The 23,694-nt window shown below is 36.5% G+C and overlaps 1 long non-coding RNA gene and 1 pseudogene across 1 annotated transcript; both read right to left on the bottom strand.

The window, feature by feature from the left end:
- Nucleotides 1-4,309: 4,309 nt before the first annotated feature.
- LOC132123445 (uncharacterized) lies at nucleotides 4,310-5,455 on the bottom strand. The gene is made up of 3 exons (XR_009426512.1): nucleotides 5,392-5,455; nucleotides 5,154-5,276; nucleotides 4,310-4,981 (listed from the first exon to the last, which is right to left on the bottom strand). It is a non-coding gene; the product is annotated as an uncharacterized LOC132123445 (long non-coding RNA).
- Nucleotides 5,456-6,645: 1,190 nt separating this feature from the next.
- LOC132123442 (paired box protein Pax-3-A-like) lies at nucleotides 6,646-23,201 on the bottom strand (annotated as a pseudogene).
- Between the last annotated feature and the right edge of the window lie 493 nt (nucleotides 23,202-23,694).

The raw sequence follows: 23,694 nt of genomic DNA, 5'->3' as shown, positions 1-23,694 counted from the left end.
GCTCCCCACCTCTACTGTAAACAGCGTTGGTAGGGCACTGCTTCCCTCTCCTGAGGCGCCGGACGGTTTGCCAGAATCTCTTTGAGGCTGACCGATAGTCCTTCTCCATGGCCTCACCGAACTCCTCCCAGGCCCGAGTTTTTGCCTCCACAACCACCCGGGCTGTAGTCCGCTTGGCCTGCCGGTACCTGTCAGCTGCCTCAGGAGTCCCACAAGCCAACCAGGCCCGATAGGACTCCTTCTTCAGCTTGACGGCATCCCTTACTTCCGGTGTCCACCACCGGGTTCGGGGATTGCCACCTCGACAGGCACCGGAAATCTTACGGCCACAGCTCCGAGCGGCCGCTTCGACAATGGAGGTGGAGAACATGGTCCACTCGGACTCAATATCTCCAGCCTCCCTCGGGATCCGGTCGAAGCTCTGCCGGAGGTGGGAGTTGAAGATCTCTCTGACAGGAGACTCGGCCAAATGTTCCCAGCAGACCCTCACAGTACGTTTGGTCTGCCGAGTCTGTCCAGCTTCCTCCCCCACCATCGGATCCAACTCACCACCAGGTGGTGATCGGTTGACAGCTCCGCCCCTCTCTTCACCCGAATGTCCAAGGCATACGGCCGGAGGTCGGATGAAACGACCACAAAGTCGATCATCGACCTACGGCCTAGGGTGTCCTGGTGCCACGTGTACTGATGGACACCCTTATGCTTGAACATGGTGTTCGTTATGGACAAGCTGTAACTAGCACAGAAGTCCAATAACTGAACACCGCTCGGGTTCAGATCAGGGGGGCCGTTCCTCCCAATCACGCCCCTCCAGGTGTCACTGTCGTTGCCCACGTGGGCGTTGAATTCCCCCAGTAAAACGACGGAGTCCCCAGTCGGAGCACTTTCCAGCACCCCTCCCAGAGACTCCAAGAAGGCCGGGTACTCTGCACTGCCGTTCGGCCCGTAGGCACAAACGACAGTGAGAGACCTATCCCCGACCCGAAGGCGCAGGGAAGCGACCCTCTCGTTCACCGGGGTAAACTCCAACACATGGCAGCTGAGCTGGAGGGCTATAAGCAAACCCACACCAGCCCGCCGCCTCTCACCATGGGCAACTCCAGAGTGGTGAAGAGTCCATCCTCTCTCGAGGAGTGTGGTTCCAGAGCCCAAGCTGTGCGTAGAGGTGAGCCCGACTATCGCTAGTCGGAACCTCTCAACCTCACGCACAATCTCGGGCTCCTTCCCCGCCAGTGAGGTGACGTTCCACGTCCCTAGAGCTAGTTTCCGTGTCCAGGGATCGGGCTGTCGAGGCCCCCGCCTTCGACTGCCGCCCGATTGTCTAAGCACCGGCCCCTTACGGTCCCTCCTGTAGGTGGTGAGCCCACGGGAAGGCGGCCCCACGTCGCTCCTTCGGGCTGAGCCCGGCCGGACCCCGTGGGGAGAGGCCCGGCCACCAGGCGCTCGCATACGAGCCCCAACCCCGGGCCTGGCTCCAGGGTGGGGCCCCGGCTGCGCCATACCGGGCGACGTCACGGTCCTTAGATTTAGTCTTCTCATAAGGGGGTTCTGAACCGCTCTTAGTCTGACTCGTCACCTAGGACCTGTTTGCCTTGGGAGACCCTACCAGGAGCATATAGCCCCGGACAACATAGCTCCTAGGGTCATTCGGGTACTCAAACCCCTCCACCACGTTAAGGTGGCAGTTCAAGGAGGGATCATAGATATTATCTATTGGAATATTCAATTGGAATTTTGGATTTGTTAAAAGGCAAAATTAAAACAACTGTTTATATGCAATCAACATTATAAACACTTTGATTTATTTTGGAGCTGGATATTAAGTGAATGCATATTTTCACACTAGTCCAGTGTATCACAGTTGTGTTCTGTTAAACCCATTTTCATGTACTTTTAGTTTGTTTATTTTCAGTCACATGTTTGCTTTGTTCTGGTTTCCCGCCAATTTACTCACTTACTCAGTCTTCACAGTTTCTCATCATTTACCCTGCATCTCAATGTGTCTACTTATACTACCCCCTTAAAATATGTACTCTTTTGGTGAAGAAAAAGTACACACTTTTGAGTGTGTAGTAGGCAAGCTTTGGGACATACTATCACGTCACACAATTGTGTCTTTAAAGGACACCTGTTCCACCAACCCAGTCTCATATAAAAACGTACCCTGACTACGTTGGTCCAAAGTGCAAAACGTAGCACCCTGTCACTGTAAACTGGCCAGTCAATCTTCTCTTCACCGTTAACGTCCTCCACATTTCATTTCATTTAACTTCCTACAGTACTGGAGAGAAAAGAAGCAGCTCATTGATCTGCTGATCATGGGTCTTTCATGCTGAGAATGGATTGTGGGTGATTTTAGCCATTAGTGTGTGCATGGATCCACACTTCTAAAATCGACCTGAAATAGTATCCCATCCGGGGACTTCTGGCATACTCTTTTCAATATACTATGGTGTGGGACACACTTATTCTAATCTTACATACTATTTAGGATGGATAGTATGAACATTGAGATACAGCGTTAATTCATCACCATTGAGCATTTAAGTTCCACCTTATGCACTCTACAGTTTGCTTGCCTGCTTGTTGGATCATTGCATTTTTAGATGAAGATTTTTGAACATGATCTTCATCTTTCTGTACTTCTTTAAACCTAAACGTGACACACTGGGGCCAGTTGCATGAACATAGTCACTAAGTTAAGACAGATTCAGAATAGACCAGTCTGACTTTAAAAGTTATATCCAGCCTTGAAAAACATGACTTTTAAGCAGTAGTTTATGTAACCGGCCACTGAATGTGACTGAAAAATAAGCACAAAGACAATGTTTCCCTATAGCTCTTATTTACCTTGAGTTTCACTGAAGAGCACACATTTGACAGAAGCTGTTTTTTTAACCTTTGGTTGATAGCAGCTGTGGTGTATTCCAGAAAGCAACATTAACTTACCGTCACATACACCCTGAACTCTCGGTTGATTAACCCTAACCTTCTCACTGAGATATGCTGGTTCCAAAAATGAGAGTTTGTTTACGGTTAACACACAACACATTCTCAACAGAGCGACGAATCGAGTCATTATGGAAATTGAAAAAAAAAAGTGTCATACTGCTTTTTTTTCTTCTTTCAGTGGTCATTTACATACCTACTGCATAGCTACCTAATTGGTGGTTGTACAATAATTTTTCAAACTTGTCACTGGGAATTAGAATTATATTGTAATAATGTTTAGATAGACCATTAACTTATTTAGTGTGATCACTCTTGACTGAATTCTTGGCTAGTTAATACCAAGGGCATTAATTATCTATCAAATTAATAATGTTCTGGTTTTAATTTCTCATATAACTCTAAATACTTTTATACAATAATACAGACAATTACATTTACAGCAATATCAAATTATTGCATTTAACATTTTAATTTGACTTTGCAGTGCTTTTGTTTTGCTGTGTTGTCATTCTGTGTACAAAGGTGCACAACACTTCATATGTGAAAAAGTTAGCAATCCACAATAGAAACAGAACAGAAATGAAATAAGCTTAAAATTATCTAAACATAGTCTTTATTAAGTTAGCGCATCATAATGCCCTCATAATTACCCGCTTCAAGGTTTTTGTGTTTGCATCTGTCCAAAAATTATTCTCAAATTATTTTGAAATCACATAGTCATGTCCATGAAATACAACAACTGTCTTTCAGTCTCAATAATCAGCAGTATTTCCAGGGCCTGGCTGCAACAATACCCTTAAGTTAAGAAAAGCCTTCGTTTGAACAGTCTTTCAGGCATTTGATGAAGCTGTCTGCAAACCTGATGCCGTTCAGTAAGAGTGTATCATACATTTATACATACATTTATTCACTTAGCTGACGCTTTTATCCAAAGCGACTTACAATTGCTATATATGTCAGAGGTCACACACCTCTGGAGCAACTAGGGGTTAAGTGTCTTGGTCAGGGACACATTGGTGTCTCACAGTGGATTTGAACCCGGGTCTCTCACACCAAAGACGTGTGTCTTATCCACTGCGCTAGCACCACCCCATCATGATCTTCAGCTTACACCATATGCTTTCTTTGACTTTTGATTTGGAATTGTTTTTTTGTTTTTTTTGTGAACTGTGGGTGTGTTTATGTGCATTACTGCAGCCCCTAGCCTACTCTATAATAAAAGGGTAAAAAAGCATCTGGATAAATCAATAAATGGAAATGGAAACCAAGTGTTTACCAAGCGGAAATATTTTATTTGTTCTTGTAAGAATCATGATTCATTTTTAAATGCATTTAGTAGTTCATCTTTCCATACTGATTTTCAAAATCAATAGCACAAAAGACAGCAGATCTTAATACAGACTCACAGAACTTTTACAATTCATCTCTGGTCTTTTTTGGAGGCAGACAGTGTGCGTCTATGGGGGTGTTTCCTTCCCCTTTACAAGCATAACACTGATTCTCTCTCACACAGCGGTAGAGAGGAACATGAGCCACGATCTGCTTTAATATAGTCGAAAGATTTTTTTCAAGGTCACGCTTCCAGATATTCTTAAAAACAAAAGCTTTAATTCCTCTGTGTTTTTTCCAGTTCTCCATGCCTTTTAAAATGTTGTGGTCCCTTGACGCATTCAGACACGAGTCAACACAGGGAGATTCAAATGTGTAGAAAACCGAGCAGCCGTCTTTTCTTTTATTTAATAGTTTGGTCATGGCTGAGTTGTCAGCAGGATTCAGCAGAAGAGACTCTGAATGAATGTTGTAATTCTTCTTTTTAATCACAACCTTTTTGGTTCCTGCAGCGATGAGTTCTGCACCTTGGTAAAGTGCCTTAGTGTCATCAGTAATAGCATTTTTCACATTTGCAGCATCCTCTTGAGTCAGGAAGCTGTTCTGTGAAGGAATGAAGTTCTGCTGACACTGATTCTTTGGCACGTTGATGGCCGTAGCATACTGACGAGGATGTTTATCTCCATCGACTCTCTTATAGCTGGAAAACAGTCAACAGGATCAGTACATGACACACTCCCATGTTTTAAATTCATGACCGTTTGACAAACGGTTTCTCTCAGTTTCTTGTGACGACTTCCTCTTTGCTAACTTTTGATTTAAGCATTAACTTGAGATGTTAATTTTTTAATAGAAAATGGAGACGGACTCACTTTTGCTCGAAGAAATCAATAATACGTGCTAGAGTACTGATGTCCACAGTCTCAACCAGCACTTTCTGTCCAATCAGGAAGCAGAAAGAGCAGCAGGAGTCCACTCAGAAACATACTGAACTTCTAAAATCACAACACATACACAAACACACAGAGAAAAAATAAATGAATCTATAAATCCAATGTGCATAGTTCATCAGAAAAAAACTCCTACAAACCCAAAGTGAAATAAACCTACTCCCAAAAACTGTATGTATGATATGAATCTCGTATGTGACTGAACAATGCTGTTTCTTGTTTCAGGTAAAGAACGAATGAAGTGAAAGAGAAAGTAGATTTATTCTGCACCAGCCCTAAAAAAGTAATACAAAAATGTTATTATAAATGATCTATATTTGTTTTTAATCAAGTCATTTATTTCTTTATTTTCCTGTTATTTTATTTCTATCTATTCTTCCATCCATACATTAATTTCTGGAGGTTTGTCCATATCAGTGTGAAAATGTTACGCAGTGAGCTGATGCACAAACTTGTGTTTCTCTGTTATGTGAGCGCAATCGAGTCAAGACACATGTTTGAGGATCAGATGAAAAACAGATCAGACTGTGGTTTTAATTTTATCTGTCTGTCTGTGTGATCAACATGTGCCGGACCTGTGAACTTTGCACTTTGACCCCTCAGATGATGGAGCAGGGTGAAGTAGAGGACTCTGTTTGAAGGTTGGCACGTACAGGGCAAGACAGAGGCTCAAAAGAAGCTTCTGAGAGAAAGAGAGAGAGAAAGAGTGACATAAAATAGCATCAAATAGTTGGCTAGGGCACAGGTGAAGCGATTGATCAGCGGAGGACGAACAGAGACGTGAATCATCCTGGAAAGAGTGAAGCGTTAGCTGTGACTGCAGACAGATGTGTGAGAGATCACACCCGTGTGCTAAATTCAGCTGTTTTTATGTTAAATTAATTCTAATCACCACAGTAATAATAGACATACAGTTATAGTTTTTATTTATATTTTATTGCATGTTTTTATTTTAATATTTTGTTTTCCCTTAAAAAAAAAAATTCTTTTTTTTTGTCATTTGTATTATTTTTCAAAGATATACCTAATTTTTATTCGGTTATTTAAGCACCATTTTAGTATTAAGTTAAACTAAATTAAAACGACAAATGGCAACCATCTGAAATAAAATAAGTTTAGGAATATTATTAATCATTATTAAAATTATAATTTATTTTATTATTAGAATTGTTCTATTTAAATTTACATTTTGTGCATTTTATTGTGTTTATTTCATTATTTTAACTTTGTTTTTTATATATAGTTTTAGTTTTAGTAAACTATAACAACTAATTCAAAACCTAAAATTCATGCTAACCCTAAAAACATTTTAACTTTTTTTTGTTTTAAAGCCATAAATAAATTTAGCAATTGCCAATATCTGAAAAAGCTTCGAAATGAAGGCTTTGTTCCCAAATGTATATAGCTCAGTGCATAAACACACAAACAAGGTTTATTATCATACAATGGATGATTTAATTATGCAAAATATCTGGAGGATACAGATATACATTCACACACACATACAAAATAAATTAATACAAAACATCCAGAGTTGTCGTGGCTGTATCATCAGGATATTTGAGCACTTTTAGTGTTTTACCATCTCTTGGCGAGAAGGAAAAACATTAGTTAAGTGTTATTGGGGGCGACCAAATTTATATTGCGGTCTTAAACATATCAAATGCTAAAAAAGAAGTCATTTTCACAGTGCACCTTTTAACACTACAGCACCACTATAGGAATTATTTCTGAGTTGTATAATCAAACAAGTACGATTTTGAACTCCCAAGTTCCCAAATACTGTATAATTTTCCAGTCGTCCCTCATTTAAAAAACAAAACAAAAATATCATTCAAGGAATGCATGAGAAAAGTTCATTGTCAGCTACAAAACATTTGTCTTTTATTGACAACACATATCTAGCTCCGCGCTGTCGTCTGGCCTCATAAGTGGCTGCGAATGTCTCTTATGTTTTTATATTGCACTTCTCAGTGAAAAACATCTCTTTTTGTTTTCGATTCAGCTTGTCTTGTTGTGTTTTCTGGTGTTTGTGGATAATTCTGCTGGAAGGGCTTTTGAAGAAGAGTTCAAGGGAATGTTTGAGATCTTTTCATCTGCCAGCTGTGCCATCCAGTGGTAAACAAGTTGTATTTTTATTGCCAAGAGTTTTGTATCTCTCTCTGCATTTCTCTTCTTTAAAAAACCTTCTTTCCAGGACTTTGGGACTTTATGTCAACACTCCTTTAGCTGCACGACTCGTTCAGGCGATTTCAGGCTTTAGATAATGAAAGGAATCTGGAAGAAATTCAGATGTAAAGAGCATAATTTATTAATAATGTTAAATGATTTCACATTTAATATGCATCTTAATAGTAATATATGTTCCGATAATGTTTGCATGACTTATTGCAGCCGTTGAACTCCAAAAGAAAGCATGTGTCGTCCATTTGACACAGCAATCAGTCTGAGTCTCCGCTTTAAGAAGAGCTGCTGTATTTGTGCAGCGTCCATTTGATCGGAGAGTAACTGTACGAGCTGTGGATAGTGAGTTAGACAAGCACAGCTGCTTCTCATCATGATCCTGCCACAGGAGATTAGGATCCAACCATGACATTCACACACACACAAACCCGCTCCAGATATTACAGGTCAGACCTCTGCACATCACATACACTACAGCCAGCCTCTGATGTGTGTGTGAAGCCTTTTACCCTTTTATTATTTGTTCAGGTCATGAACAAACCGCATTCTGGAGTGGAATCACCTCAGTTTTGAAGTCATTCATAAAACTGTAATGATTAACTTAGTGATGAGTGTAGCAACATATTCACAGTTGTACACACAGATACAAATACATATACAAAATATATAACTTGATGACAATTTTTCACTAATGCAATATTAGCCATCAGAGAGTAAACTGTTGTTGATTTTCCTGAAATGTTATTTTAATGTAGAATTATCATTATGATACATTAAGAGACTTATTTTGAGATTGCTAATGTAAATTATATGAATGTATTAATTTTTTTTGACTGTTGCAATGAGTGATTATAATATATATATATATATATATATATATATATATATATATATATATATATATATATATATATATATATGATATTACTTAATTTGTTTACATTATATATGTGTGTATACTGTGTATATTTATTATGTATATATAATATATGTATATATATATATATATATATATATTAAATATATATATTATAAAATATAAGAATATAAATGTATATACATGTTAATATTTCAAAATATATGTTTGTGTGTGTGTGTGTGTTTATATATTCATAATAAATATACACAGTACACATACATATATTACATAAAAATTTTTTAATGCAATTAATCGCATTTAATCATTTGACAGCACTAATATTTAACTTTTATTTTAATATATACTTTAAATTATATATAAATATATACAATACATAAATGTAACTACATAGAAATTTGTATTTATACATGTTAATAAAGTTGGTACAGTATGCGCAAGATTTAATAATACTGGTCAAAGCTTTTTCTAAGATCTGCTGGTAAGCAACTTAAAGGTATATTAAAACAATTTTATATAGTAAAATATTTCATTTATATATCTTTATATAATTTTATTATATAATATATTTATTTTATTCATATTTTAATATATTAATGTTTAAATACATTTCTATATTAATATTTACCTATAATAATATTTTTATTTGAATATTATTAATATATTACTATTGATATTTAACAATAATAATTACTCATTTTATATATGTATATTATTAAAAATTACAGAAAATGATGCACAGAAGACAGTTACAGTGTGCTATCAGTAAATGATGCAACCCTTAATTAAACACACCAGTCCAGATATAAGTGCACATCACTAACTAAGACTCGCTAGCTCACTCACTCACTTGCTAAGACACAAACAAGTAGCCCATAAGTCAAATAAAAGGATGAAGTGGTCTGACAGTAATAATGACCTTACTTTGTCCGTACTGACTGTACTGGTAGGGGGCGCTGTGCTCCATGCTGTAGAAGGAGGCCTGGACGTAGGACTGTGAGTTGGGCAGGTTGGAGAGGGCAGGAAGACTGGACAGTGGCTCCATGCGCTGAGAACAGCTGCTGCTGACCGATCCACCCGAATCCAGAGCACCGCCGAGAGACGACAGAGAAAACTCAGCCTGAGTCTGAGGAGAAACTCCAGCTGGGCTTATGAGTCCCATAACCTACAGAGAAACAGATCAGAGATATCAGCCTCGCTCAAACTAATTCACATACTATTTATTATATTAGTGTGTGAGACTGGGATTAGTGCATCCAAAATCACAGAGAATGCACTGAAAATGAGCATGCTCCAATCAGGAATTTTACTGCTCTTATGATCCTAATACTGATCAAAAGGTGGTCAAAATGTATTACATTTAAGATACTAAATACAACACATAGATATAATTAACCAGTGACAGTTTTTTGTATTTCATTTAATATCTATCAAATTATAAATAATTTAAAATATGAAATATTTGAATCGTAATTGAACTCTAAATGAAAATATAAATGTATGATATAGTCAGAAGCACAAAATATTTTCCTCCAACCTGAAATGTAAAATGTAATAAACATGAACTCATTTTAATGCTTTATTTAATATATATATATATATATATATATCTTTTTTTACAAGCTAATTTTACCCACAATCCCCTGAGTTTGAAAAACAGAATTTGTAGGGTTTTTCATTTGAGTTTTTTTGAAAGCAACAAGAGACTTGAGATACAGTATGTTGGCCTTTTGCTGTGACTGTATTTTTTAAATAACACACACACACACACACACACACATGCAGATGCATATCTCTACACATCTGTGACCTGCAATTGATCAGGTAAAAAAATAATTGAATTTGAGGATTGTTTAATCTGATTCTTGGACTAGAACAGAGCCAGAGGGCAGTGTGTGTGTGTGTGTGTGTGTGTGTGTGTGTGTGTGTGTGCATTAAGGTGTGTGTACTCATTACTGTTTACTCTTGAAAACACTGTGCTGCATTTGAGGAATGTTGCATGTGTGCTCTGGGGAGTAAAAGTTCCTGAAGCCTAATTGAATCTACCAGCAGAAAGATGGACAAAATACTCCAGTTGCTGCACCAAATAAGCACCTTCACATTGAAACAGAGAGAGAAAAGCATGTCTTCCAGGCTACAGGATCCTATTACTTCAGTGCATTCAGTCAAAGCACTGCAGCACACACACACACGGTCACGCACATGGTCTCGCTTAAACCATTTCCCACAGAGGAGAAGGGAGTGACGTGTGCCGAATCCATGATGGAATTCTGTTTCCGAAGCTCTGGAAGGTTTTCTCCATGAGTTTGGGAAAATTTAGCACTCACTGAATCTAAAAAAAACAACACCTACTTATATACATATGGATACTAAATAAAATACATGTGCTGCTCACTGGCTCAAGTAGAGTTTGGCAGTGGGATGTTACACACGAAATTACATACAAAGTTTTTAAATCACTATAACATTGAGAAATTCATATCTTTTGTGAGATTATAAATATTTTACTGTCACTTTTGATAAATTTAATGCATGCTTGCTGAATAAAAGTGTTTGTTCCTTTAAAAAAAACATAAAAGATCTTTTTGACCCCAATATATATATTTATATATATATATATATATATATATATATATATATATATATATATATATATATATATATATATATATATATGTTACACTGTGAAGATTGAAACATCCATCTCAATACTGCACCGGGATGCTTTGAATCTTAACAGCATTTTTCATGTATTAGCACTGTGGACGATGACAGTGAGAATGTGAGACTGCTCCAGACTCACTCCACACTACATTCACGCCCGTCAGACCTGTAATTCATCGCAGTCTGTCAGTGTTCTTGAGGCTTTGGTGCGCTCCTTTAACAAATGAGAAGCATGTGGAGGTCAGTCGTCTATCTCTCACACAGAGCGGTGTCAGTGTTTCTGTGTGTTCTGTGCTGCGTTTGCACGGTCCAGTGGAAAGCTAAAGATAACCGAGTGAAAAATGGCTTGTGGATGGTGGAATTTATCTGCGTAATGCGTTGTCTTGAAGTGTGTAATAGTTTCTACAGAAGCCAGTTTCATCAAACTGACACTCACCTGTGGGTCAACAGAGTCACTTTCAGCTGCATGCTTTTAACATTTAAGGGTTTAGCTGACTGACTAAATATCATTTATCACATTTTTTTAAGCTGTTTTTAAAATCTCAAAAAATGTGCTAGGTTTAGGTTTGATAGTGCTGCCAAGAACCAAAAATAATTCAGATAATTTATACTCATCCCTTAACTTGCAGCTCATATTTTGTGAATTTGTAACAATTTTGTTTTAAATTATATATATAAAAAATAAAGAAATTGAAAAAAATGAAATCAATTAATTTAAATAATTAAATTGTTAAATTAATAAAGTTTCATATAAATAAATAAATCGTTCATTAAGAACATATTTTTTTCTTTGGACTTTAATGTGTATGCATATAAGTAATTAAATGATGAAATAAATAAATACATTTTGAATTTTCCACCAGAAAATTTTTAGATTTACATTTTTTTTAACGAATATTAAATTAAATATTCTAAACATTTATAAATATTATTCATTAAATTGCATATATTATAATGACATTAATATTCTAATCTTACAAAATAACTTATTGTTAAATATAAAAAAATTATACTGGAAGTAATGTATATACATATGACATATCAGGTATAGATTTTCAGATTTTCATTGCATGAAAGAAAAACTTTAAGTGATTTTATCATACACAGATGCAATTTTTAAGCATCCTGGAAACACTTTTAAACAATGAACATGATTTTATGTTAAATGTGCATTTGTGACGCTGAACACTTAATTGTGTTCTGTATGCAAAATGAGGGACAAGTTGACATTATTTTCTGTGGTAATCAGCATTAGGCCATTGAGGCTTTACTCCTATCCAGTTTAAATTTCAGATTCATGTGACAAACAAAGCCTGACAACTCACTATCTAATAACTGAGCATTATTAGAAATTACATTCAGCCGTTTAAAACAAATGAAAGTCTTTATTACCTGAGAAGACAGTCCATTACTGATGGCAGAGTTGGCGTGACTGTTATGAGGTCCAAATGTATCTGAATATCCTGCATAACCATGGCGACTGGAGAGACAGTAGGAAGCCCCGCCCTCTGGTCCCGCCCCTCCAGAAGTCTGATGGCCTGCAGGTAGCGGCTGAGGTCTGTGTACAGGACTCGAATCTGAGAACACATACAGTTATTAATAGAATCTATCCAGAAAGATTTGATATGGCAAAGTGGATGTAAATCCGGCATGTTTACCTTGAGAAAGGCCAGTGGGTGGGTAAGGGCTCTCTGACAGCTGATACGGGGAGAGACTGGACATCGCCGCATGTGAAAAACCACCAGGGATCAGGTGATTGAACGGCATGAGCTGATTGGCTCCCGCTTGCTTCCTCCAGCGAGCTCGTCTGTTACTGAACCACACCTGAGAAAAGACACATGAAAAGTGTAATGAAATAGTTTTTGATTCTGTCTGTTGTCTCGGCAGGTGTATGGGGTGTGTTTGTACCTGCACTCGTGCCTCTGTGAGTCTGGCTCTCTGAGCAAGCTCTTCTCTGGTGTAGATATCAGGGTAATGTGTGCGATCGAACGCTCTCTCCAGCTCCTCCAGCTGTTCGGCTGTGAACGTCGTCCGACTGCGACGCTGTTTCCTTTTCAGCGGCAGATCGGGCTCCGATTCCACATCTGAACCTTCATCAGATGGACTCGCTGAAACACACACATGCAAAGAATGAAATTTGAATTTTTATACATTATATATATATATACACACACACACACACAGATTATAGGTATATATATATATATATATACATACATACACACACGGTATATATAATGAATAAATAAATATAAATATATAGAAAGTAATAAATAAATATTTTACATGTTTACTTTTATTTTTTTTTTACGTTTTTTTTCTAGTATTTTGGAAACTGAAATATCACTGAAACAGATGCATTTTTTTGCATAATGTAATAAAAATATAAAAATGTTATTTTTATGCGGTTTATTTAGAATATTGGATTATGTCGATATTATTTTTATACATTATATAATTTCCTAAATATCTAAATATGTACTATAAATATAATTTAAGAAAATAAAATATCTGAAAAAGGTATATTTTAAGATTTTGAATATATTTTGAACTGTATTTTATTTTTATATATATATATATATATATATATATATATATATATATATATATATATAAAATGTAAGAAATATTTTATATATTACATAATGTTCATACATGGTTATATAATTTTATATAGATTAAAAATTCAATGCTCTATCTCTTCAAAAGTATCAAAACTCTTCGGTCTCTTCAAATCCAATTTTTAAAAATCCATAAACATTATTGAAAAACATATGCGCACGTGGGTGTTTAATAATTTTTAATTGTTTATTTTTTAAATTGGATTATGTTAGTATGTCTAGTATTTTAGAAACAGTAGTGGTTAATGGCAAATCCTCACTTAAACAATTGTTAGTGTCATAAACCTAATGTAAAAAATACACAGAAATATGAACAAGCAGAAGCACAGAATATGCTTTTCAATTTGTAGAAGAACCAAACAAATGTTTTCGCATGCAGCTTTTCTTCACATCTTGTCTTGAAAGGCTTCAGACCCAGGTTTATTTTTGTGTCACAACAGTAATTCCTTGTCTGTTTTTTCCCCCTCTCTCTCTCCATCAGTAACTAAAAAGACCACAGAGCAACAGTCAAAGAATAAAACACAAACAGAGGGAATATAAAATTCACAAGAGCAAATAGTTAAAAAAACGGGTTGAAAGAGAAATACAGTGGAGTAGAAAAAGAAAGAGGCTGTGCTGAATGCTTGTAAAATTAAATGGAAAAAAAGAAGAAAAGAAACTCGATTCATTAATATAATGAAACATGACTTATTTCTTCCTAAAAAAGGTTTTATTTTCCTTGTTTCAAACAGAAGTGCACTTATAAGGATTCAGTGAGAACTTTGGGAAATTCCTACAATTTCATAGTGACTTGGTTGAAGGAACACTGAAGCATGTGTTGTTGACAATGTTGTGACATTCCAGACAGAGAAGCTGGGAACTATTTATGCATGGTCCTGGAATTAAAGGAAAATCATATTTCGTGATTTTTTATTCTACAGACGTTGAGCCATTTGTGCATCTCTCTCTCTCATTCTGTCTTCCCTTCAGTCTTTGTTGGATCGATTTGCACGCTCCATCTGTGGAGTCCTTGATGACGGCCGGGGCTCTCAGTGGAGGCCGTCACCTGCCCTGGAGGGGGTGTAAGGGGCAGAGAGAAGGCCAAAGGTGGGTGGGTGGCAGGGCAGAAAGGGAAAAGACCGGGGCGGGTAGTTCAAGTGCTCAATCTCTTCAAAATCCCTTTTAGAAATAGTGCAGAAGCACCTGAATCTTGGGATGTGGACAGTGCTCTGAATAATGAGTCCTCTGTGCGGTTTCTTTTGCTGTGCACTCACATAAACAACTTTCAAGGAATGGTTCAAACAAAGCTTTCTCATCAGATACTGTGAAACACAAAAGAAAGCATGCAAGATTCTGTTTATCTTATGATGAAAGCGATAATCTGTAATTATTAAATTTAGGAGTTATGAACACTTAGGTTTTATTGGTGTAACCTAATGCATTTAGGGTGAATTTATAGTATATATTAAGTTTTTATATTATAATATAAAATATTTTTTACTACATTTTAGGTTAAAACCATGCTCAACTAGGTGGCTGCGATCTTCTGTGCTGATTTGTAATAATTTTTTTATTAATTTTGTCTATGTAAATATGCCATAGACACGACTGATCCTAAACAGCTTTGGTTCTCACATCATTAAAAGGGATCGCAATGTGGCAAGTTAAAAAATGCAATCTCAAATGAGATTTGACACCAGAATCAGTGAAAAACAATTATGAATTTGTGAATCTATTGACTTACTGTAAGAAAATATGAAATATAGTGCACATGGACTACTTTGTGTTTATGATGCTGTCTGTCTATTTAGGTATCTTGACAGATGCAGGTTTTTGTCTCAGTATGGAATAGTGTTTTTAAAAGAAAAAAGAAGGATCGGATCAACACAAGGATGAGTAAATACCGACAAAATGTTATTTTTGGTTTTAGTAACCAATAATGTTAAATGTTTTTAGGGTGATTCGGTGAATATAAATTCTATTCTATACTAAGTTAATTAATTATGTTTTTGACTTTTTACCACATTTTAGGTTCTTCTGTGCTGATTTGTTATTACATTTTTTAATACGTTAATATGCTCTAGAAATGATTGATAATCTGACCGCTTTGTTTCTCATGTCACGCCAAGTTTCAAAAATCGAGATTTGAGACCTGAAGAGATTGAACAATGACATCAAGTTCTTCACAAAAAATCTTCAGGAGACTTGAAATGTAGTTGCATGAACTACTTTTGATACTTTTATTGTGCTTTTTGTCATTTTAGGAACTTGACAATTGTATGGGGAAAAAAAAATATTGGAACATAAGGGTGAGTAAATGGTGCCAGTGTTCATTTTTGACATCTGATGATGTGGTAGCAAATAAGTAAGCATTTCATTTTTATACTTTTGATGACTGAATGAGAATCAAGGCAAGTGAATAAACAGAACCAAAGAGCAAACAGTTTAATTCAGGCAGAAGAATACAGACCACAGGCTTCTAAACACACGCACAACCAAAACCCAAACGTCATGGAAATGAGGGATATAGAGATATTCTGCCTTCTGTAAATACACAGAGTGTGTATGTGTGTGTGTGCTTTCAGGTCTTTGGCATGTAAAGTTAGCATGTAGTGTGCATGAGTATGTGTTTTAAGATATTTTAGCCCTCCGCTATGTAAACGGTGCGGTCACTAAAAGCATCTCCATCTGCCATTTCTCTTGAGCTCTGGGCCCTCGTCGCTTAAATTCAATATTCAGAGACGAAATATCACCCTGAGCCCATTTACCTCATGCATGCAAGTACACAGAATCCACCTAAGGAGTTTCATTAATACTGCAGGACGGCGAGCACATATCCAGCAGCCTTTTGCACTTAGTTTTGGTTCGGGTCAGGATAAAACCATATGTGCATGTGTAGAGTTAGTCTGTGTGTGTTTTTTGTGTGTGAGAGAGCGATTCTCTTGGGGGCAGGTAATGAAGAGAGCAAATCGGGCCAATGACATCCCCTCTCACCATCAAAAACGGCCAAAAAAGAAAGACAAAGGTATACACAAAAGAAAGCTTGGGAACTAATGCAGCGTCTCGGAGAGGGGAGAGCGAGGTGGGTCCTTTTCAGCGCCGAGGTTGGCTGAGTGACTGCCCGTCTACATTAAGCAGTACATAGAGGACTAACAGATGCTGGTGAAAGAAAGGATGAGTGACAGCTCGTGGGCCCATCTGCCCCCCAGCGTTTAGGAACAGAGAGAAACAGAGGGAGGACTTGACTTGCTAAAGAGCAACTGTGACCCTCGCAGCTGCCCTCAAACAACCACACGTTCCAGCTCTGAACCAAATGTGCTCTTCATCTGTTTAGCTTCTTTTGCTGTGCTCTCAAGTCACTTATGATACGTTTTTTGGTTGTGAGTGCGAAACAGCATGTGCAACTAAAAACATTTAATGGTGCATGATATGGCTACATCACACTTGGCTTCAAGTAATTAATTAGAGATGATTATTTTGCATTTTTAATTTCTGCAAAAATGTGTTATCTTATATTACCGTTCAAAAGTTGAATGACATTAATACGTTTATTCAGGCAAGGATGCATTAAATTGATCAAAAGTACAGTAAAGACTCATATTACAAAAGATTTGTTGCAAATAAATGCTGTTCCTTTGAACTTTCTATTCATCAGATAATCCTAGGGGGAAAAAATAATAGTTTCCAAAAAAAAATCATATTAGAATGACTTCTGAAGGATCATGTGACACTGAAGACTGGAGTAATGATGCTGACAATTCAGCTTTGCTTAAATTGCATTTTAAAACATTCATATAGAAAACAATTATTTTAAATTGTAATAATATATCATATTACTCTTTTTACTATATTTTTTAATTAAAATAAATGCAGCCTTATGATTTCTTTTGAATACATAAAAAACTTGCAAACCTCCATTTTGAACAGCAATGTATGTCTGTATGATCAGAAAATAAGTCAAGAATAAGATTTCCATTAATATGTCATATATACAATATGTGATATATACATAATTAGGTCATTGCATTGTATAAAGTATACTTACATTGTGTGTATTTCATATTTTGGCAATTGTGGAGATCTTGCATATTATAGTATGCAAATTGCATATTATACACTTACTACAGAAATAGCACTAGATTAATATGCTAGTATTTACATAGTGTCTAGTTGGTGCTTTTATGGTGAAGGGAATAGAGTTAAAAACAGGAAGTTATCACCTGTCACTCTAAACATACACCAGTGTGACCTTTGACCACTGAGATCAAACACCAGTGACTTCAGACTGCTCTGTTTAACTAAAACACATATTCAGAAAAATGTTTGTAAACAATGCTCCATATATTTTTTTAAACAAGCTCAGCAAGAAACTGCACTTTGTGACTGTCTTATAGTCTTATAAGTCTTATAAGCTCACTTATCAACTATCCAATAAAAAACAACCTCCCTGAACTCTCTCAGTGTTGTTTCTGTGCTGTCTGTGTTCTAACTGACATGCACACTGTAGTTTTGCCTTCAGGCCTCACAGATTCCTAAGTCTGCTGACCCTGACACTGTACGCTGGACACAATGGAGACAGTTTTGTTTGGGGGTTTCCCATAATTGTCCGTCCGACTGTACTCCTCTCACTGTCTGTCACACTCTGTGTGGATGCAAAATATATCGTTTTTTATTCTTAACCCGAGACCAGATTTGCGCCTGTTACTCCTCCTACAGATTTTAAGGCCAGGCTTCATCTAGCCAAGTTTGCATTGACAAAGTTTCCTTTTGTAGGGTTGGATTTGGTGGTGCATTTGTGTTTTTGTGCTTGTGTTTGTTTGTTGAATTACGACCCGCTGACTGCACACTCCATGGTGCCACACAAACCATCCCACACTGGGCCAGTTGGCACTGTTTATGTATGCATGTGTAACGTGTGTGCATCCATGCGTGTGTTTGCATGTTTGTGCATATGCATATGTTTGGCAGCATGTGCATATGTGCATATTATAGGAGTGTCAATCATTTTACCCTTTCTAAATATGTTTCACAAAATGATTTTCTGTTTGAGCATACTAAATATATCTCTTCCAACTGGACACATTGCATGCCAGGAAGCGAACAGGGAATGTTCGCAGAAATTTGTGCAATGTTCTGGCAAGGTCTCTCAAAGTTATGAACAAAAATTCTTTCTGTTATGTTAACAGAACATTGGTCTTTATTAATATTCTCAGTCAAAAACATTATTTATGCATACGTTTTTTTATCTAGTTGCATGTTTGTTTAACATTTTTAAATGTTACTATTTAAATGTTATTACTTTCAGATGGATCAGAGAACATTAAAAGTGACCTTCCCATAATGTTTGCAGAATGATAAAGTGGAACGTTCTCTTCATGTTTTTTCTGTTCACATAACCAACAAAAATGTTTAAGCATAAAAATAAAATAAAAATGTATGTTTTAGAATAGAGAACATTCAGAAATAACATTTTAATAGTTTAACGGGGAAAAAAACATTCTTAGAACATGTTTTTATTAGCTTGGAAGTTTCTCTGATAGTTATGAACAAACATCTGGGAACGTTAATAAAATCAAAGTTATCTGGCATGTTTTAGTATAACATTTAACATTTGTTGCACTTTTTTTTTTTAACGTCACTATCTATAGTTTTAGATGATTCAGAGAACATTCAGTTTTAACATTCCCATAATTTTTGTGAAATGATAAAATAGAACTTAATAGATTTTATTTTTTTTTATGAAAGAGAACATTTAAAAATTGTGTTTTAATATTGGGAACATTAGAAAAATGTAAAAAAAAAACATATTTTTGTTCGCTGGGATAAGGGGAGGGACAGCAACAGCGAGGTGTCATAAAACTCCCTGCACACACACCAACATCTTTAATCTTAAAGATGATATATGGAGACAGTATGAAGGAAAGGGTTCAAAAGAAGGGTGTAAATACTGAACTCAACTTGCCTGTCTGTGTCTCCCGAAATGGAGGGGCGGTGGGAATAGAAGGGACTGACAACGGCCCACAGATATCAACCGAAAATGTGCCCCAGGCCAAGAGAGGTAGAACAGGGCATGAGGAGGACAGAGGAGAAAAAGAGCAAGGCGTGTTTGACTCATTGGCCAGATGAAAGTGAAGTTCAAATAAAGAGCCTGATTTAAACGACTCGGGCAACTCGTCATTCTTGGATCGTGAGACGGGCAGAGCGTGACGGACTGATTTTGTGGCAGCGCACATGACGAGAGGCTCGCCCCCATTGTGACCACCGCTCCGGGCCATGAAGCAACAGCCGAGGAGAACACTGGTCCCTATTGATGGAACAGCCTTTAATAAACTCCCAGCACCATTAAGAGTGACACTGCATCCTGATCAGTATTATTTAGAGAGCTGAAGTGGTGTTAGCAGGGCATTAGAGGCGGTCAAATAACGTTCACCTTAATTAGTCATGCAGGGACAGACTGTTGGATCATTAAATATCATTACAGAACAGCAAAACATCAGTCACTTCAGCTGTTGGCCAATAGACAGCAAGAAGGCAAAAATAGACTCTCTCCCACTGTTCTTCATCAACTTTTTTCCTTTTGATTCCTCTGAGGCCTCTTTGCACAGAAATGCTATGATATCCTTTCTTAATTCATTATGTTTTCATATTTAGGATAATTTCTCCTTTAGAGAACAGAAAGAAACAGAAGAAAGGTCATGTAGGTTTGCAATGACATGCATGTGAGGTAAATTAAAATATTTTTTTATTTCAGTTTTTTATGGAATATCTATAACTTATATTTTCCCTTTTTTATTATTTTGAACTCCAGTTAAGATCCTCATTGCATCTGCAGACTGAATCTATCATTGTGGCCACATTAAACAGATTTCCAGCATGTTTGGTGGCTTTTTTTCTTCTTCTCCCACTACCCTCATGCCTGTTGCATAATACTTATTAATATACTTAAGATGTATTACTGGTTATTGATTATCAGTAAATCTAACTCATCTTTAACGCAAAGAAATGTGTTAATATATTAGAAATATTACAAGTCACTACACCACATTTTTGTTTATATTTCTGCTTTATAAACTACTAATCAAACGTTTGGGCTTTTCATTGCATATAATAAATTCATAAAGTCATACAAATAACAAAGTCATCGAAACTATGAAATAGCACAAATAAAAAATGACATGTATGCACTGACTAAGAAAATTTAAAGAAATGAAACCAGACAACTTCATAAAGTGCATCCTGTGACACTTCTAGACACTTGTTGCCCTGCTTTCCTTCATTATCCAGTCTATTCATTAAAAAAAAAAAAAAAAAAAAAGAATTTTGCTGAAAAATTTTACAAGCATTTTCAAGCACACATTTCAAAAAATTGCTTTTGTCTGGTAGTGTAGGCTATTTTTTTGCTTTTGCTATGGCTAAAATTATAAGACGCATGACCGTGTGCACATGACCATTATAGGCCCCAAGGATTTCAAGCCATATAAATATTCATTAAAAAAAATAAAAAAAATCCAACAACTCCAGATCAGTCACAGTTTTTTCCTAAACCTGTTAAAGAGTTTGTAGGATCCACTCACATCTGTCTGCGAGAATCTCCTCGACGCTGTGTCCGCTCCTGCGCGCGTGTTCTTCCTGCTCGCGCTTCTGAATGTATAAGTGCTCTTAATATGTTTTATAGTTTTTAATATAGAAATGTGCATTTCAATACTATACATTTTATTTTCAAACGTTACAGTCATCACAAAAGTTAGATGACAAGTTGATAGTTAAGTTCTGTGGTTACTAAAAGTCAATAGAAACGCATTTGTTTATCGCTGTATTATTTATTATTTATTTTTATAAAATGTTATACATATCACAATAAAATAAAAAAATTGACTAATAACTGTGAATTCAAAAGTTTTTTTTTTTTTTTTTTTTTTTTTATTCACACACTGTTGTTTCATATGTTTTTTTTTCGTTATGTTTGATGCATACCTGAGGGTACGTTGTTCCGGTCACAAATTCCCTCTTTGAGCAATTTATCCTGAATTTCACAACTGAATATTCCAGGTTTTTCCCGTTTATATTCCTCAACGCGCTTCTCAACATCTGGAGATGTAGTCTGTTAAAAATAATAAAAAACAGAATAAAAACAGTCAACAAGGTGCCTGATTCAATTCAAAGACTCTTAATCAAATTCATCGTGATTATTGTTCTCGGTCAGTCATCGACCTGTTGCTTTGAGTTTATCCGCAAATTTCCTTGGAAAAATATCCTCATGCCCAGCTGCAACAGATGGATCATCACTTCCAGACCTCTCTAGGGCCTCACCTTGGATTTAGTCCCGCCGATGGCTCCAGGCCGGATGGATCCAGTCTCCTGGTACCTGCACAGGATTTTGGAGACGCAGCCGTGAGAGACCCTGAGCTGGCGGGATATGACGCAGGGCCGGATCCCGTGATGGGCCATCTCCACTATCTTATGTCGAATGTGGTTCGGGAGAGGCCGGCCGTTGATGAAAACTCCTCCGAGCTGGTTGACTCGACCCTGACCCATCGGAGTTGACACTGTTTCGAAGCCAACCCAAATTATGACAGTGGAGAGGTAACATAATTGCAGAAACATGACAGAAAGAAAAAAAATCATGCTGCATAACTATTGCTAAATGACTTTAGCGTAGCCTACTTCTGGTGTAAGACAATTAAAGTTTAAATACATGTGCATTTAATTCGCTGACATATTCAGGTATTTTTAAACACATAAAAACAACAACACAATAAACCGTCAGTATAATTGCTGCTTTAAATTGTAAGTAAACTAAAATGTAAGCTAAAGTTACAGTCATGGTTTTTGAAATTAATGACTGATTGAGAAACACTGAACTCATGCAATCGAGTAGCTAGAAACTAAAGGAATTATTGCGGCAGAGGAAAATAAAATAATGAAGAACATGAATGATGCCGATTAAAAACAACCTTTTTTAACAGTAAAACTTTTTTAAACAACTTTTTTCATCTATGAACCTGAAGCACAATGAAGAACATTTATTTTTCAAGAATTCTAAGAGGTAATTAATACAATGTAGGCTAACAACAGTTAACAACTGTTAATACTGTAATAAAATATTTACATTTTAACAAAAATGTACTTGCTAAATTACAAACAAAACTTTGGGGGGGGGGGGGGGATAACATAACCGTTTTCAGTTAAGTCTATATGCAACCCAGATTCCAAAAATAGTTCACACTTTGCCTCACATTTCCAATATAAAATTACATTATTTTATTGTGCATATTTAATGTAATATTTTACCCTCCATCGGGAAGCCACTGCGGGGGTAGTTTTGGGAGAGAGTTGGACGCATCATCCTGGGAACGGTCCCTGCCAGGCCGCTCATTGCTCCAGAGCAGTGGGGTCAATAAAAGTGCTCTTCTGCAGGCTCAAAAAATCATGTAATTATTCCACGATTAAAAACAAAAATTATAAACTCCGATTATCTTTTTGTAGCCCTCCAGGAAAAGCAGAAAAATAAGTACTCAAGGATGAAAATAAATGTTATTAATCAAATTGCGTCTCTTCTCTTTTGTAGTCCTTGGTCTTTGTTTTCATCATGTGACGAGAATTATAATCGCAGCGTTATTGTTATTATCAGACGTTTAGGATGAGCGGGAGTTCTCGAACTACTAAGACATATGAGTTTGCAGAGTCCCTCTTGTCTATTACTCGAACATCGCGCTCTGATTGGCCCACAGGATCCCGTAACCGAGAGCTGATTGGTCAAAGAAGTACTTTGCTCTCAACGTTCCAAAGACTGATCTGAGATAGTGGTTTGCTGTTAATAGATGCATGATGATGTATAATCACATTATACTAATATATATACATATAAGACAGGCATGTAAACACTAGCCTATTTAAATATAATAAAATATAGAATTATAATATCGTTACAAGTTTTAATATAACTAAAAATAATAATAATGACAGTGCAAAAATAATTTAATAATACAACAAATCAAAGACTGAAAACTGAAAAGACAGAATGAATCAATTTAAATGAACAAAAAAGTTATTCACTAAAAATGTATAGACTGTTATTTAACACTCTCTCCGACTCATCCACAAACACACACACACATACACACACACACGCACACAG

Source organism: Carassius carassius, chromosome 41 (assembly GCF_963082965.1).
Source record: "Carassius carassius chromosome 41, fCarCar2.1, whole genome shotgun sequence".
Classification (NCBI taxonomy): Eukaryota; Metazoa; Chordata; class Actinopteri; order Cypriniformes; family Cyprinidae; genus Carassius; species Carassius carassius.
The sequence above is the reverse complement of the archived record's forward strand: the minus strand, read 5'-3'. Positions and strand labels throughout refer to the sequence as shown.